At 39.2% G+C, this 17,278-nt stretch overlaps 1 protein-coding gene across 2 annotated transcripts in view; it reads left to right on the top strand.

Moving 5' to 3' along the window:
* OSBP2 (oxysterol binding protein 2) overlaps nt 1–17,278 on the top strand; it is a 387,724-nt gene that overhangs the window by 98,165 nt on the left and 272,281 nt on the right. The window contains exon 1 of one of the 2 annotated variants that reach the window (XM_069754244.1): nt 3,153–3,502. The exons of the other annotated variant lie outside the window; for it this stretch is intronic. The gene's annotated coding sequence lies outside the window, so the exon portion shown is untranslated. Of the gene's footprint in view, nt 1–3,152; nt 3,503–17,278 lie in introns of those variants that run through there. 2 annotated transcript variants of the gene reach the window in all.

The following is a 17,278-nucleotide window of genomic DNA, read 5'->3' as shown; positions in this document are numbered from 1 at the left end:
TGTGATCAGTCAGGGTCTAACACCTTTGTCGGTTAGCTGTTCACGGTGTCGGCAGTGGCGGCCGCCATTTGGAGGTAGTCACTTGTGGAGCTGCTCCATCTTCTGATAGTGCCCATGGCTGTGTACTATACATCTGCCTCCTATTGATTTGAATTGGAGGCGGATGTGTAGTACCCTGCCATGGCCACTATCAGAAGAAGGCCAGCTGCACAAGTGGGCATTTCACAAGTGGCGCAGTTGCCGGGTGTCAGAGCTCTACTGATCAGACATTAATGACCTATCCTAAGGATAGGTCATCAATGCTAAAGTAGTGGACAACCTTAAAATAAAGTGCCATATTATTCATCATATCTGATTGGATGCCTTGGGAGTTTGAGATATATCTTAGAAGAGTTTCATCGCCTAAAGAGGTATATGTGGTAGTTACTGTTGATTTGAGGATGATTTTACTACTGAAATTAGCTTTATGGCTGTGTGGATACTACTACAATAAAAATGATACCTGTCAATGCTGAAAAATCAAGCATTGAAGCCACATGCAAATTAGCCCATCGGTGCATTGGGAGCGTGTTGATGCATTCTGAGTAAACTCACTTCCTTGCTAATTTGCATTTGACTTTGCAAAGTTCCAAAGAGAGGTAGTTGTGGGCAAGCTGCTGCTCTGGCACTCTACAAACAGCACGAGTCCCTGTCCCGATGTGCTGCTGTGTGTGGGGTGCATCACACTTACTTCTGGCCCTCAGGTCTCCATTGCCTCCAGGTGTTCCTCTTCTGGAACCTTGGTAGAAATCAATCCAGGGGACACAGGATTCATAAAAACAATCAAACTTTTACTTGACAAATGGCAGTCTTTACAAACAGTCATAATGGATAAGGCCCAACGGGTTGTCGTCTTTCCCCACAGGTACCAGACACAACTTCAGCCCTGGTTTTCAGTATGGGTACTGTGTCCCTCTTGCTGTCCTCTCTAGCACTATGAATTGTTCTCCACCACTAGCAGTGCATTTGGATTGCATCACCTCCCGCCTCCTAGAGTTTGAGTTAATCTTTCCCGGTATCTTCACAGGCTGAGTGCATCCACAGTCCCCGGCATCCATCTTGAGGTTTCCCTGGCCACCAGACAGAATCAAACAGAAGGGTATTTTTGGCAATTAACTGCCCCGAGTATTAGGCTCACGTTGTCCCTAGCAGCCTATTGCCTGTGACTTCTGCTGTCACTTCTCACTACTTCTCCTAACTGCCATTGACACTTCCTGAATTTATCACTAACTCTCAGTTCCCCCTTCCAAACTGGGCTGGCCGTTAGAGTTAACCTTACCTACGCTAGAATGGAGCCTCAGTGAGTGTTACTCTTGACAACATGCAACAAAACATATTTAACTATTAGGGGTATCAAGGAGAAGAACATCACCTCCACCACTCCTACAGCTTCAAAGCATGTTTTCTCTGCACTGGCACATCGGATTACTAAAAAATAGGTATCATTTATATTTTAGCGCTAGGACCTTTACAGACCTTGTTCTAGCTTCAGGAGCAAAATTATTTCCACAGGCCCATTTTGAATGAGGAAATATGGCTGTTTTGCCACGACCAATCAGCGACTTGGATTTCCATGACAGACAGAGACCGCGACCAATGAATATCCGTGACAGACAGACACACAGAAGGACAGACAGACAGACGGAAGTAACCCTTAGACAATTATATAGTAGACAGTATTTGGCCCTGCAGCGAAGGTATATGTTGGATGCACTTATGATTGCAGCAGGTTACTTGCCCACGTTTCAGTGCTCTTGAGATGATTGTTCATTTACTTTCTTCTTAATATTAAACAGGATGTCCAGTCAGAATATATTGATTAGCTATACTATCCTATGGATTTATAGGATAGGTCATCAAAATCAGATCAGCGGTGGTCCAACGCCTGGCCCCTACCCAGCTGTTATAAGATTGGAAGCCATATGTAAACACACAGTACAGAGCTGTACTACACCGCTCCATTCAATGTGTAGTGGCCATTCCCGGGTCCTGCAGAACAGCTCTTATAGCAGAGAACAGGAGAATTCAAGAGCTTGGGGTGCTGTTCTGCAGTACTCGGCAGCGGCCACTGCACATTCAATGGAGCTGTGCAGTACTGGTCGGTTTCGTGGGTTTACATCTGAAAACTGGGTAAAGACAAAAGTCAGATCCGCATCAACCTAATTAAAAATACAGTAATAAATCGACAACAGCATTGAAATACAGTAGATGCAATCCAAAGGTCCGGTATTGTGGAACAAAACGTCACACAAGTGTTATTTGGATTGTATAAGAATAAATATCTGCACTGTAACAGTTGGCGTGCCGAGTAATCCGTCTGTGGATGTATGATCGGGATATTCTGTCTGGACATACTACTGTAGATGTTAATCATGGTTCTTTATAAAGCGCATGAGAAATATTTTTTATGTTAGAAATAGATATTACTTCTTTGTTCAGCTTGACATTGATGTGATTCTTAAAGGGGTCATCCAGGACTATTTAATTTGTTTTACTATGGGCCTTGGTTGCTAACCAAGATCGTTGCTGACTAAATGCCTGGTGTGCTCGGTGCCGATCACTGCTGGCACAAAGTGGTCACAACTGCTCCTGCAGGCATTTCAGCGGCCACCGCTTACATCTTGAATAAATCAGCCATCACATGCCGGGAAAGATGCTGGCTCGGCGTGCGAACACATGCACATTTACCTGCGTTCAATAGAAGGCAACGCTTTGGAGGCAGCGGATATACACTATTCATTCCGAATCGGGGGAACGTAGCCGAACCGTGGCCAGCGTGAAAATCGCAACATTTCTAATTTTATTTTTTAAACAGGTTTAACTCCAAAACCTTATTAAATAATAGTTCGTTTTTGATTACACGTTCCTGCTAAATGCCTAGTAGAGGCCACGGTTTAGTTCACCTGAATGCTGTCCACAGTGCTGAAAACTTCAGGAGGAAGCAGTAATAATGGGCAGGCCTCAAGCCCTTCCTGTAGGTACTCTGCGCTGTGTACAGTATTCATGTCATATGTCTTAATAATTAATATTGTCATGTTTTGCATGCTGTGACTCAGAAGAAACCAATTAAACCTCCATAATGCAGCTATATATAGGCGGGCGCGCACACCGGTGTAGTGACTGCACACACGTTGCTATGTATGGATGTGTTGTCATCCATAGTAATGAAGCCGGTCTTTAGGCAGGGAGGACATCGCCAGGCTTTGGACTGAGGGTGGCTCTGTTGAGCTGTTGTATGGGATACCAGCTCCTCCATTGAAGTTGGCTCTCGCCCAGGACCAGCTGGGACTGGACACACGACTCCCAGTCTCTCCTCAGGAATTCTGTGAGTGCATCAGAGAAAGGATTGGGAAAATGTCTTATTTCCTCACGGTAGATCTTGTCTCGGAGATCTGAATGATGTGATGACGGCTCTTCTTCACTTCCCTCCATCCTTGTTCGCAGTGAGAGCATCTAGAAGGAAGTAAGCTACTTTTTTATGTGTATGTGTTATTCATGTCCTCTCATTTATGTCACTGTGTATAGCTATTAAAGAACGGAAACTGCGGAGCATGGCAGTTATGTGGGATCGTCAGTGTCTGCTCCAGGGATCAGCACCGACCGAGACAAAGGATCTCGCAGGCAGAGATTTATCAGGATGTTTTCATAGCGGCTCACACTGGTATTCTTCTCATGTCATCCTGATGGCCGCTTAGTTTACATCAGTTGTTACATTTTCCATACGGTATTATTAGTTATTAAATAGAAGACCATTATAATTGGAAATGATCACAGATCAGCCAATAAAAGTTATTCATTGCGGCACTCATTTCTTATTCTAGGTGTTGTTTTTATGTGTATGGACTGGTCATTTCTTATTCCAGGTGTTGTTTTTATGTGTATGGACTGGTCATTTCTTATTCTAGGTGTTGTTTTTATGTGTATGTACTGGTCATTTCTTATTCCAGGTGTTGTTTTTATGTGTATGGACTGGTCATTTCTTATTCCAGGTGTTGTTTTTATGGGTATGGGACTGGTCATTTCTTACTCCAGGTGTTGTTTTTATGTGTATGGACTGGTCATTTATTATTCTAGGTGTTGTTTTTATGTGTATGGACTGGTCATTTCTTATTCCAGGTGTTGTTTTTATGTGTGTGGACTGGTCATTTCTTATTCCAGGTGTTGTTTTTATGTGTATGGACTGGTCATTTCTTATTCCAGGTGTTGTTTTTATGGGTATGGGACGGGTCATTTCTTACTCCAGGTGTTGTTTCTATGTGTATGGGACTGGTCATTTATTATTCTAGGTGTTGTTTTTATGTGTATGGACTGGTCATTTATTATTCCAGGTGTTGTTTTTATGTGTGTGGACTGGTCATTTCTTATTCCATGTGTTGTTTTTATGGGTATGGGACTGGTCATTTCTTATTCCAGGTGTTGTTTCTATGTGTATGGGACTGGTCATTTCTTATTCCAGGTGTTGTTTTTATGTGTATGCCACTGGTCATTTCTTATTTCAGGTGTTGTTTTTATGTGTATGGACTGGTCATTTCTTATTCCATGTGTTGTTTTTATGTGTATGGGACTGGTCATTTCTTATTCCAGGTGTTGTTTTTATGTGTATGGGACTGGTCATTTCTTACTCCAGGTGTTGTTTTTATGGGTATGGGACTGGTCATTTCTTACTCCAGGTGTTGTTTTTATGTGTATGGGACTGGTCATTTCTTACTCCAGGTGTTGTTTTTATGGGTATGGGACTGGTCATTTCTTATTCCAGGTGTTGTTTTTATGGGTATGGGACTGGTCATTTCTTACTCCAGGTGTTGTTTCTATGTGTATGGGACTGGTCATTTATTATTCTAGGTGTTGTTTTTATGTGTATGGACTGGTCATTTCTTATTCCAGGTGTTGTTTTTATGTGTATGGACTGGTCATTTCTTATTCCAGGTGTTGTTTTTATGGGTATGGGACTGGTCATTTCTTACTCCAGGTGTTGTTTCTATGTGTATGGGACTGGTCATTTATTATTCTAGGTGTTGTTTTTATGTGTATGGACTGGTCATTTCTTATTCCAGGTGTTGTTTTTATGTGTGTGGACTGGTTATTTCTTATTCCAGGTGTTGTTTTTATGTGTATGGACTGGTCATTTCTTATTCCAGGTGTTGTTTTTATGGGTATGGGACTGGTCATTTCTTACTCCAGGTGTTGTTTCTATGTGTATGGGACTGGTCATTTATTATTCTAGGTGTTGTTTTTATGTGTATGGACTGGTCATTTCTTATTCCAGGTGTTGTTTTTATGTGTGTGGACTGGTCATTTCTTATTCCATGTGTTGTTTTTATGGGTATGGGACTGGTCATTTCTTATTCCAGGTGTTGTTTCTATGTGTATGGGACTGGTCATTTCTTATTCCAGGTGTTGTTTTTATGTGTATGCCACTGGTCATTTCTTATTTCAGGTGTTGTTTTTATGTGTATGGACTGGTCATTTCTTATTCCATGTGTTGTTTTTATGTGTATGGGACTGGTCATTTCTTATTCCAGGTGTTGTTTTTATGTGTATGGGACTGGTCATTTCTTACTCCAGGTGTTGTTTTTATGGGTATGGGACTGGTCATTTCTTACTCCAGGTGTTGTTTTTATGGGTATGGGACTGGTCATTTCTTACTCCAGGTGTTGTTTCTATGTGTATGGGACTGGTCATTTATTATTCCAGGTGTTGTTTTTGTGTATGGGACTGGTCATTTCTTATTCCAGGTGTTGTTTTTATGTGTATGGGACTGGTCATTTCTTATTCCAGGTGTTGTTTTTATGTGTATGGACTGGTCATTTCTTATTCCAGGTGTTGTTTTTATGTGTATGGACTGGTCATTTCTTATTCCAGGTGCTGTTTTTATGTGTATGGACTGGTCAATTCTTATTCCAGGTGTTGTTTTTATGTGTATGGGACTGGTCATTTCTTATTTCAGGTGTTGTTTTTATGTGTATGGACTGGTCATTTCTTATTCCATGTGTTGTTTTTATGTGTATGGGACTGGTCATTTCTTATTCCAGGTGTTGTTTTTATGTGTATGGGACTGGTCATTTCTTATTCCAGGTGTTGTTTTTATGTGTATGGGACTGGTCATTTCTTACTCCAGGTGTTGTTTTTATGTGTATGGACTGGTCAATTCTTATTCCAGGTGTTGTTTTTATGTGTATGGGACTGGTCATTTCTTATTTCAGGTGTTGTTTTTATGTGTATGGACTGGTCATTTCTTATTCCAGGTGTTGTTTTTATGTGTATGGGACTGGTCAATTCTTATTCCAGGTGTTGTTTGTATGTGTATGGGACTGGTCATTTCTTATTTCAGGTGTTGTTTTTATGTGTATGGACTGGTCATTTCTTATTCCAGGTGTTGTTTTTATGTGTATGGGACTGGTCATTTCTTATTCCAGGTGTTGTTTTTATGTGTATGGGACTGGTCATTTCTTACTCCAGGTGTTGTTTTTATGTGTTTGGGACTGGTCATTTCTTATTCCAGGTGTTGTTTTTATGTGTATGGGACTTGTCGTATAAGCAGGCATACTGACTGGTGGACTGGCATTAGGCTGTGTACAAGGATTTGTGTTTTGATGGCCGGATGACAGGTAAATTGCTCTAGTACCGGTCTGCTCTGTTGAGTAAGCAGTTCCTGGTCAGCAGGAAAGGGATGATAAGAAACAAGCTGTATAGAGACTTTCTCCTGTAGAACGATGTGCCTGAACTTCATCGGTCACCTCTGCCTCATGCCTTCCCAGAAAGCGCTTCCTCCCTTCATCGCTTGCCAAGGTCAGACACCAAGAATGAGATTTATTGAAAGCCTGCATTTATAACTGATAGTATAGTGTTATCTATGGGGTGTAGATTTCACAGAATGGGGTGTCGGAGCATACTGCAATGTCCTGCTGCTGAAACCCTCTATATCTAGGTGTTAGAGATGCCATCAATTATCTCCGACTCACGACATCTTCACTTATCTGCCAAAATAAACAGCCATGAATTATATATACCATAAATATTGTTATAATAATATAATTATTAGTAAAGGTTTGTTTACCTCCAATTTGGATGCATATATTCGTCAAAATGCTCTCCTTGTAGAGTTACTTCCTTTAATCCATAGATGCAAGATCTCTGCTTATCACTTATTAAATTTACTGCTATAGCAACTGGGTATTAGTGACTGGTCTATTAGAAGCTGATGAATGGCTGTTATACGTTCCCTAGCCACATTATGATTCCTATGACATAAGCTCGTGTAGACATAAAGCGTTTGATGTAGAATACTTATCCTTACTTTATCATTCATGAGTGCCTGGGCTCTTTATATGGGCTCATTAGTGGTTTACATGTGCGTTACAGCTGGTCCAAGGTTACAGATTTTAGTAGATCAAATTATGTGTCATGGAGGCAGGTCACACACTGGTGTTCACAGGGATTTAGATGACTTTATTGCTGCAAACAAACAGTATGTAATGCGATCTGCCAAACCTTCGACTCCGACTACTCAATTTCCATGACACCGACTCCACAAAAAAGGGCTCCAACTCCGACTCCGCAACTCCGATTCCACAGCCCTACCAGGGCTGTGGAATCAGTAATCCAAACCTCCGACTCCTCAATTTCCATGACACCGACTTCACCAAAATGGGCTCTGACTCCACGACTCCGACTCCACCCTGGTCTGCATATAGGAGTGATGAAAGTTTTCCTTTTTTTTTTTTTAATAAATTTGACCTAATACTGCATTACATTTTCACACAAGTCATAAAAGGAGATAAAGAGTATCAAAATAAACAAATGAGTAAAAAAAATTTAGACTTTGTCCTTTTTAAATGAGAAAAATGATCCAAAAATACATGCCTGTGTGTGTCAAAAGTAAGTGAACCCCTAGAATTTCCGTAGTTGTCTGAAATTAACTAGTGTTTTAAATCATTGGAATGACAATCAAGTGGGAGTGGGCGATCTGTGATCAATCAAAATCTGATCTTCCCTCCATGTGCTTGAGGAAGTGTATCATCGCATGAACAAATGAGATTTGGACTCCACTAATCCACAGTCAAACAGATTATGTACAAATGGGGGAAATTGAACACCATTATTATACTCACCAGGAGTGGACAACCCACCAACATCACTCCAAGAGCAAGACATATAATAGTTTTCAAGGTCACAAAGTAACCCAAGGTAACTTTTAAGTAACTAAAGGCCTCTCTCAGATAAGCAGTTGTTTCATGAACATTAAAATTAGTAAAAGGGGTTGTCCCATGAACAAATTACATTTTAATTAATTCCGATTGTCCCTATTTTGAAGTGAGGAATGGACTAAAATTTCTCCAAACTGATGGGCAGGACTAATCAACAATTACTAGAATCATTAAGATGCAGTTATTACTGCACAAGGATCACACCAAATTCTGAAATCAAAGGTTCACATATTTTTGGAACTCAAACATGTGACATTGTAATTTTGTAAATAAAGAAGAAGATACAAAGTCAAATATTTTTTTACTCATTTGTTGGATTTGGTTTTCTTTTGATACTTGTAGGACTTGAGTGAAAAGACCTGTAAAAGGTGTCCTGGCAATGTGACATTAGCAACAGATCCTTTCAGTCCTGTCATTTGTAAGGTATGGCCACCGAGGATCACACATGTTTTTTTTTGCACTGATACGATGCAGACACGGCTGTCAGTCAATGTGCCCGCTTATGCTTACAGTCACCGCTCACTGTGTGCTGTGTGGTGATTGTAGCCGCATCTGCAAACCTTTATGACTGGAAATGATTATTATTCCAAAATCTATTGATTACAATCAACTTTTATTCATGGAAAAATCTCTTTAAATGCATTTGAGTTTCGCTTTTTTTTATTACTTGTAATATGTAATATCCTGCACCTGAAACTGAAAATGTCGTTCTCTCTGGAGTAGCCGGTATGTTATACTAGACTTATTTTCCTTAATCATTTTATGGATCTTGTTATATTAATATGTCTCAAAATACTTTTTCACTGGAGTGCAAAATTCAATAAGTGTAAGGCAGGAGAAAGATGAGGACGTCTGCAATATTCATGACGAATGAATTACAGTTGCAGTCTTTGGATAAAAGCTTTAAAAGGGAAAACCCCACTGATCGTGAAAGGGGTCAGGGAATCTGAGTATTTCACTGCCCAGTATGAATGATGCATGGTTGTTCCATGATTTCCTTGTATGAAATCAAGAGACAAGAAAATAATTAATAGGAACCATCACTGCATGTGGAAAAATAGCAAATATCTAGAAGAAGCCTAAAATTGACTGTGTAGTTATGTGACAGCTGTGTAAAGATACAAATGGGATACACGTTGACCTCTTACCTTCATGTAATTAGTTGAATAATCACAGGAGAAGGTCATTAAATAAGCACTCCCATCTATATTTTGTTTTATTATATGTGTCTATATGTGCATGTAATTTAGTGTTAGTGATTAATATACAACCCCTGGCACTAAAACATCCTTTCAATTGATGGGATAAGAAAAGTGTCCAAAATATCAACAAAGACTTGTGCATTTATTGAAGATGTAATGACAGCCATCTCCCCAGTGCCTTTACCTGACATGCAGCCCCATATCATCCAAGGTGTGATCACTCCTTTTTAGATGCAGACTAACGAGCAGATCTAATTTGATGCAGGTGTTAGTTTTGGTTATGAAAATTTACATGGTGATTCCCTCATAATTGAGTGATTCCATTATTTTTCCCTCATAATTGAGTGATTCCATAATTTTTCCCCTATGCTTGGTTAAAAAAGTAACCATTACTGACTACCACATTTTTTGTTCCTGATTTCTTTTAGTGCTTCTTAAAGCCAGAAAGTTGCCGTTTGAAATGACTTTAGTTTTGTGCCATGTCTGTGATTTGCTTTTTTTCTACAAAATTAAACAACTGAATGAACATCCTCCAAGGCCGGTGATTCCATAATTTTTACCAGGTGCTGTACTCCCCTACTTCTGCTCTCTCCGGTGTTCAGCGCCGCTCTTCTCCTCTTCTCAGTGACGTCACCCATCTGCAGACTGTCTTGGTCACACTGTGCTCTGTGTGAACCAGAAGTGGCTTTTACAATGTAAGCCATTAGAGCATCAGAACGAGGCCCAATAGACTTTTATTGTAAAAGAGACTTCTGTCTCACGCATAGAGTGGCCCGGAGAGTGTGAAGTGCAGTGACGTCACTGAGAAGAGGAGAAGAGCGGCGCTGAGCACCGGAGAGAGCAGCAGGAGGTGAGTATATTACATGCATATATATATTTAATTAAAAAATAGAGATGGGAGGGCTTCTCTAATAATACTCAACAAGTAATTGCCAGGACAGTCACTATTTGAGGACAGTCCTAATAGCCTGGGTATTAATTCTATGTGATGCCAGATGTTATATCACTCACAATGGTCTAGAATAGCTGATGAAGAGTCGTCGTCGTAGAAAGTTTTCTAGCACTAATTGCACTTTTCTTTCTTCAGCGGAACAGTTGTTATAAATAGCTAAAACGTTTCTGATGAAGGCTGATATTTCAGGCATAAAAAGCTTCAAAGTATATCACAAACTCGATTGTAGTTGTGCTGGATATGCTTTCAATTATGGGCAATATCATCTTTTCAAAGAAAGCGATTTTGTAAAGTTGCTCAAGAAGTGAATGAAATTGAACAAGCATTATTCATCTGAAACTTTTTCATTTTCCTTGGCTTTTGCCTAGACTCTCAGCTTGTTTCATACACTGTCTGTATCGATTGCTTATGATACCATTTATCTACTCGCTTTTTATGACATCATGACAACCTGCGTTGTCAAACTTGCCTAAATCTTTATTGAAAATATATTGCAAAACTTTCAATTTTATAAAGCGTGTCATTTACTAGTGCCATACACAATGGCAGATGAGGTTATAGGGTCTAAACGTCTTTTGTTAAATGCTGAGTGAAAATAATTTTATGCATATACTACCATTTTAACTATGCCAACTTGGGGGAGCAGAAGGTTGTATGGTAATTCTAATTGACCTAGTGAAGATAAAAAGGTACAATAAAATTCATGGTGATGCTTACAGCAAACAATATTAGATGTTCGGGTTGTTGTTTTTTTAAGCAGTAATTTATAAACTTTCCCACAAAGTCTTAAATTCTAAAAAGTTGAAACTTTAAAAATAATTAATAATCAGTAAATTATACAGTAGTTAAATCAAAATATATTTGTTTTAATTGTTTTGTGGTGTTTTGAATTTTTATATGACTTTCCAACATTTGTCACTTTATCACTGGCTGGTAGAGCAGTCACCATAAGCTGGTATTTTCTGTCCCGTAGGTCACTCAACTGCTTTGCGATGTACACAGTACAAACACCAAGATAGTGCTTTGCCCAAACACTTAAATATATGTGTAATATTTTAAGTTGTAATATCACTGTATTATGCTTGTAACTTTGAGGTTCATCGCGCACATTTTGTGTACAATTGCACTGAAATTGTGTGAGCCCACCAGCCACAACAAGGCGACCAGACTAAGAAGCGTCCTTACACATTGTGCCTGTATAACAGTAGACTTAACTCTCTCTTTGATACCTAGATTTTCAAAATAATTTCAGCATTATTTTAAAATAACGAAAACTAGCCTTGGACAGTGGAGGGAATGCAAATGGAAGATAGAGGCAGTCATTACCCCGAAATGTAGAATACGAAAGACAAAGTTAACCAATAAACCTTTACAAACCAGTTCAAATAAGCACATGAAATGCAATGGAAAACAACATAAAAATCCAGCAACAATCTACAAGCGCCAAGAAAAATACAGACATGGAATACTTTATAATATGCCTGTGAGTTGTGGACACTCCCGAAAGCAGACAGAAGAAAAATTGATGCCTTTGAACTTTTGATGCTGGAGAAGACTTGTTCCAACTCCATGGACATCTTGGATCACCAGCAATGATATTCTTGATCATACAAACCAGAGTTGTTCCTGGAAGGCAAGATCACCAGACAGAAGCTGTCCTGTTTTGGACATGTGATGAGGGTAAATTCAATAGAAAAGGAGATGCTAATCAGATTGGGAAACAGGAGATCAAAGGCCCACTGGCTGGCTACTACCATGAATGGCACTGGAATTAACGCAAAGCAATAGAAAGAAGCCATGGAAAACAGGGAGGCCTACAGAGCATCCGGACTCGACTGAATGAATAGGATCAGAGTCTTTTAATAATTCTAAATGACATGTTATGCATATTTATTGTTTACCATTTTATAACTGTGAGGTTCTTAGTGCATATTTTGACCAAATTGTCTGAACCCATCTGTCATAACCATGTTTGCATCCTACATATTATACCTAGAAATATAAGAAAATAAAAAAAATAACAGCTTTTTCTTTTCTTTTTTTTTTTTGGCAAAAGTAGCACAACTCTTGTCCATAGCATGGCTGGAGCACTGACGCTTTCATTGTTTAGGCCAATAAACATTAGAGCCTCAGAACAATTGGCTCCCGATAGAATACGATGTGTATTGCAATTCATTGAACAATATTAGTCCACCGGCATCACATTTGCTATGTGGATCATCTAAAATATTCACAATCCCTTTATGAATAAATGTCTTATTCAACCAAGTATCATCCATTTCGATTTCATAGAATGCAAATCATCTTATCGTTCTTTGTGATGAAAGGACATTTCTGCTATTGGTATTCATTGCCATCCCTCTTGATGTGCGGTGAGTAACCTCGGAATACATTATATGCTGAAGAAAAGTTAAATGTAGCAAAGTGTTTTGAAGGAAATCTGTTAGGAGCAGACATTCATCCCGCAGCTCTCATATCGCAGTGTCGAAATGATCTTGTACAGTTTTTCACTTAAAATGAGAATTTGTCATCTTAGCAAATTATTGAAGATACATGTTATCTCCAATATCTGCCGACATTGCATGTCGGGTCACCCAACATACAGTAACTACACAATAGTAATGAAAAATAACGATGAAGCCTGTGAGTCCGCTCCATACCCCCGCTCCCAACTTGTGCCGTACATCTGCAGAAGGAGTTAAAAGGTCACAGTTGTTTCAACAAAGTTATCATAAATCAATAGTACAAGTGAGTATAACAACTTATGCAAAATATCTTATTGATTGAAATATAATCCCATAAGTGTGACTGCACAACCCCTTCATCTGGTATCATTCAAGCCCGATGCATCTTCTAAAAAATGAAAAGTGTAGATTTATCACCACCACATAGTGTGACATTTTGGCTCAACAATGAGCTATTCTCATTTTTCAAAGGCCATGGTGCTGTTGTCATTTTTTCATTTTTTTTATTGTTAGCAAAATATGATACTTTCTCTGCATATGGGCCACTTGTTCCTCTCCCCCCCCCCCTCCTGATAGCATCATCTACTCTGAAAAATGGCTCACACTCCTCTTGTTCAAAGCAAGACAGACCACCATAATACTGTAGGTGTCAGCTTAAACAGTTTATTAAACCCTATGGACGTGGAAGGGGTAGGAGGATGAGTAAAACTCAGCAGTGTCAAACTAGTGTTAAACTACATTTTGTAAGGAAGGCACCATTAATCGGGATGGATCAATAGGCGTGACGACACAGCATTTCTTCTTAATTATGGCAGACGTATACTCAGTAGGCCCAGAATCATAAACTGTTGCCTGAAGTATTGACTCTTCTTGTAGGACGAATATTTACCTCTAATATCAGCTCCTACACTTTATTTTCTGTTATCTTTGCAAAACAGTAATGCATCACCACTGAAAATGTTTGCTGATATGTTGATAACATACATTGTCCATGACACTGTGACTCCTCTTCCCAATTTTCCTCATTAGCATTTATTATTGATCTTTGACCCATCCAATAGTATCTGCTGCTGATTGACTGTATTGTGTCTGGCTGCAAATGAAGTCATTTTCTCTATTGATCGGATACATACAGGGATCTTTTATAAATTACTTGAATAATTTCCACTTGCAATAATTCCCAAGATGCACATTAGGTTATTATCCCGTGCATCTAAATGCATTTGCCATTGTTATATAAGAGGAAATCGTTAAGCTTCCTGCTGGCTTGTATAATGTGTCATGGTGAGCATATGCCCAAAATTAACACCTGCCCTGTGTCCACCTGCGGATATGTCTTTACTTACAGTGGGAAAACTACTGGGATGGATAATGAAATCATGGCTGTTCCATATTCAAATGTCTTTTTTCGGCCTTACTAACTATGTTACTATATACAATTATTAGGTTCTGTAGAAGGACGTAGATCTGGGGATTTATTATGATGGAATATAGGCTGAACTGGATGGACAAATGTCTTTTTCGGCCTTATTAACTATGTTACTATGTTACTATATTACCCTCTAAATCGTACATTTAGGCTGCCATTACTACAGAATAACTACCTAAAATAACTCGTAGATCATTACATTTTCTAGTCATCTCAGACTTCTACAGTTTTGGCTCAGCTTTACCATGTTTATTCTGGGCATGGGATAAGAAGCTAGAGCCACACCAAAGCACTGCCAGCTGCACTTCCGTCTCATTAATTGAACATTTGCTTGGTTTCTTAAGAAGTTTTTTTTATTTGGCTGCCAATTAACTTTAACAATAAAGAATTAAATTAATATAGACTCTGTATTCTTAGACTGATATAGAAGACACGAGAAAAAAGATCTTCAAGGGTAGATGTTCTCCATTAGGTCATTCAGCCTATGATATAGGGCTTGCAATAAATGTAGTGAAGTTTGTCCTGATGTCTACATTAAGAATTGCTCTCAAGACATGTCCATATTATGGTTAAAAGTAGAAAAATCCAAGGCCCTGGAATTATCCCTCAGAAATATTCCTTATTGATCATGTCATATTGAATTGGCTGAAGTGGAACAGCCTAGTATCGAGCACTGCTACCTTAGGAGGACGTGGAGGAAAATACTGGTGGAAATATAGCTTACTGTGAGATATACTGTATATATATATACGTTTCGGTGCAGAATATGCACCTTCTTTAACTCAATATAATATGGGCTAACACAATCATTTAAGAAGTGATGAAGAACTTAGAACAAAGACAGTCATTGGTATTTGATAAAAAAACACATTGGGTGATACTGAAATGAGATCCAATGTCATTACTTACGAAGATGTAGGAAAATGCAATCACTGACATGAAGAACACCAATCAGTAAGTCTTGATGACAAAAAAAAATACGTTTGGCAATGTGGATATCCAAATAAAGGGGAAAAAACCCACATCAAGAAAGAGAATATTGAAAAAGTCAACACACATAATCATTGTGAGACTGACAAATTTTGTGTGTTGTATTAAATGCGTTAAGTCCATTAGGCATTAGATATTGCAATTTAAAAATCCAAAAGGATTCTTGGGTGTTATGTAAATTTCCTACATCTTTGACCACTGGGCTCGGTTGCATCCAGCGATGCCGGTGGCTTTCCTTTCAATTGTTCCTACGGGTTTGTTCTTTATACAATTTTTCAGCACTTTTCACTCTGAATTTAAGTGATTATATTTGTGTATATCTTACTATACCTGAAGAAGACTCACATTCTCTACCAAAACGCGTTGTTTTATATATATTTTTTTTTAATTTTTTTTACCATAAACTTGATTTCCACTGGTATTTACCTCCATATCTGTTCCTGGGGCTGTGGGAGAGGGACCTCGTCCTGTCAGATCATTCGTCGATGGACCGCATCCCCATTTGGATGCGGTACATCGACGACATTTTTTTGATCTGGCAGGGTACCTTGGAATCTTTACAAGTTTTCAGTAATACTATTAATACCAACGACAAGAACATCTTTGTCACTTATCAAAGTGGCAGAGATGTTATTAATTTTTTGGATGTCACAGTATGGAAGGATGGGAACAATATGCTGCAAACCACCATATATAGGAAGGAGACATCGACCAACAGCTTACTGCACGCCTCGTCCTCACACCCTAAATATATGGTTAATTCTGTCCCTATCGGACAGTTCCTTCGCCTCCGAAGGATCTGTTCGAATAATGCGGACATTGAGGTTAAGGCCAAAGACCTGTGTAACAGATTTTCCGAGAGAGGGTATGGTAGACGGGCTATTAAACGGGCCTACCATAGGGCAAAATACTCGACACGACAATCCCTTTTGTATACTCGTGATGAACAAAAAAATAATTCTAATAAGATTCGGTTCATTACAAACTACCATGCCCAATTCTCTCGGATGAAACAATGTCTAGAAAAAGCATGGCCTATACTACAAACAGATCCAATCCTCAAAAAGATTCTCCCTGACACTCCGAGTGTGGTTATTCGGCGGTCCAAGAACCTCAAGGACTGTTTGGTTAGAAGTCACTATCAAGTGGATCCTAGACTTAACTTTATTGATGGTAGGGGTCCGAGGCGTGGATGTGTGCCTTGTGGCCGGTGTGTCGCCTGTTCTAATGTCGATTGCATTGACACTTTTACTAATTCTTCGGGAGCAAGGATATACGAGATTAGAAAGCACATTACGTGCAACACTCGGAATGTGATTTACTTTGCTACGTGTCCATGCAATCTCATTTATATAGGGCTCACAACGCGGCAATTTAAGGTGCGCGTGCGTGAGCATGTACTCGGCATACAGGCGGCCGCCGGCCATGATGACACATCCACGCTTCGTACTCTGCCACGTCATTTTAAATTGTTCCACAACAGTGACAGTTCCACACTTAGAGTGAGGGGGATTGACTCTATTGATCCGGGGATTCGGGGTGGAAAATTTAGCTCCAGGCTTGCACAAAAAGAAACCAGATGGATCTGGACACTTGACACGGTCCATCCGAAAGGGTTAAATGAGAATATTAGTTTTGTACCATTCCTTTAAAATCTCAGCTGATGTATTGAGGGCATGTGTTTTGTGTTTTATGTTGGTTTTAACTTATTGTTTTTATTTAGCCCCTCTAGTCTCTTTCTACTCATCATGATTCATACATTATGGAGAATATCCTGTCTCGTATCTACGCCACTTCTATGCCAGTTAGTTAAAGGCCATCACAAGCATGATGCGTATCTAAACACCTGATGGACTTTCGAAGCTGTCGACAACACATGGAAGATTTATTATATTCATGTAATTAGCTTTGTATATATATCTCCTAGGATTTAATATACAGATTGGTCTTTGTCTATATATAGGTGTCCATACTTATATGTATATGCTATATAC

This window comes from Ranitomeya imitator, chromosome 1, assembly GCF_032444005.1.
Source record: "Ranitomeya imitator isolate aRanImi1 chromosome 1, aRanImi1.pri, whole genome shotgun sequence".
Lineage (NCBI taxonomy): Eukaryota > Metazoa > Chordata > Amphibia > Anura > Dendrobatidae > Ranitomeya > Ranitomeya imitator.
This window is presented reverse-complemented; position numbering and strand designations above follow the sequence as displayed.